The 1,816-nt window shown below is 24.0% G+C and overlaps 1 long non-coding RNA gene across 1 annotated transcript; it reads left to right on the top strand.

The window, feature by feature from the left end:
• Positions 1–163: 163 nt before the first annotated feature.
• LOC126909854 (uncharacterized) lies at positions 164–836 on the top strand. Its single transcript, XR_007705127.1, has 3 exons — positions 164–302; positions 370–553; positions 636–836. It is a non-coding gene; the product is annotated as an uncharacterized LOC126909854 (long non-coding RNA).
• The last annotated feature ends 980 nt before the right edge of the window (positions 837–1,816 follow it).

Below are 1,816 nucleotides of genomic sequence, written 5' to 3'. Positions count from 1 at the left end.
TTTTCAATTATAACTTATTATAGTTCATTTTTTTTTTTTTTGTCGAAGATTATCGATTTTCATTAAAATATATTGTTTTTAATTTTTTGGTTTTTTGTTAATAATAATAAAAATATTGATCTTAATTATAGTAAAGTAATTAACTGTATAGAAAACAAGTTATTATTTTTTGTTTTAAACTTTTTGATTTCATTTATTCGTCATATTTGTCAGCTGATAATTTGTTTACAGGAACATATAATTTCCAACTTAAATATTTCGTGTTGCACGTCTCAAATAATGTTTCAAATCCAAATATTGGTGTAATGTTTTTTTCAATAGTAATATGATATAAAACATACTTATTTTAATTCATATCTTGTAAAACAGGTCGTTTTTCTTCCGCATCAAGCTGTTTTAAATGTCGTGAAAGAATTTGAAAGGTACGACAAGGAAAATAAATGCGAATTTAATATAGAAATGTTGACAACAATTTCAAATGATGATAGTTTTAAAGTCGGATGTGATAAAATAAAATTTTTACAGCTCTTGATATTATTTGCGAAAACCCACAGTAACGTTTTAAACAAATTCATTATTACAACAATATTATATTTTATATTATCATTAATTTTTTTTTCTATTTGTGTTATTAGATAATTCTGTCAATTATTTAAACATTTTACAAGTGTTGTTGATGTATATACGTCTTGTTAAACACGACTACAATGTGATAACAGAAGATCATCTTCGAAAATCAATAATATTTTAAGAACTTAAAATTATTATATATTAATTAATATATAATTTTAAGTTTTATAAATTGGTTCATATTAAAACTATTTAAAACAAATGTTTTATCTGCATTTTTTAATTGTTTTTAGCTTCAATGCGAAGCTGAGAAGGTATTAGTTTTACTATGATGTGTTTTTTTTTTGTGTTTGTAACCATTTTTTCTCAGCTCTCATCTAACAGATTTCTTTCAACGATACGCCAAAAGATCACAAATAGTATCTAGTTGAAGACATTATCTTCAAAAATTGAAAAAAATTCTCTCGTTCCCCGTAATGGGGGAAATGTCAAAAAAAATTACAAATTTAAAAATCGTAGGTTTTCGATATTTTTTCAATTTTTTTTACTTAAAACTGCCATAACTTTTTCAAAAATGATAATACTTGAGAATTTATAATCATGTTCATTTTTTTTTTTAACATTTAACATTTAATTTAATACCATCAATTATTAGGCTATCGCAAAAATTATGTTACATAACTAATTTCAATTCAGTAATTTTATTCAGTAAAATTATCGGTGATCTTTATGCGGTGACAATTTTAATAAAAAACATTCTATGCCTACAACATGAATTTGAGAACATTGCAAAACGTCAATCCTTTTCTTAAAAACTACAGAATTATGAGTGGTGTATGTATTATAACACCATGGCTGTGAATTATGTACATTTACAGGTTTTGTTTTAGGCACTTTGATGTGCCCCAAACTTGTGCAACTTTGTCGTTGGATTATATAGTAACGCAGAAATATTTTTCTTGTTAGCAGTGCATTAACACCCTTAATCTTCTCCAAAACTTTAATTTTGGATAAACACATCATTAAGTTTTTTAGTCAGTTAGTAAAAATTTGTACTGACTTATGGTATGTTTGATTACCTAAACAAAATTTATAAATGTTTATAATTCAGTCCTGTTTATCACTAATAAAAATATGATAGTAAAAATATTGTTTTTTATTATTTTTTTTTTATTTAAAAATAGTCATTGTTCGACTTTTTCTTACAAAAAATGTTGATGGGTGAATAACAATTTTAGGCCAAGTA

This window comes from Daktulosphaira vitifoliae, unplaced genomic scaffold, assembly GCF_025091365.1.
Source record: "Daktulosphaira vitifoliae isolate Bord-2020 unplaced genomic scaffold, ASM2509136v1 Scaffold_1660, whole genome shotgun sequence".
In the NCBI taxonomy this organism is placed as follows: Eukaryota; Metazoa; Arthropoda; class Insecta; order Hemiptera; family Phylloxeridae; genus Daktulosphaira; species Daktulosphaira vitifoliae.
Note: the sequence above shows the minus strand (reverse complement) of the source record. Positions and strands in the feature narration are given on the sequence as shown.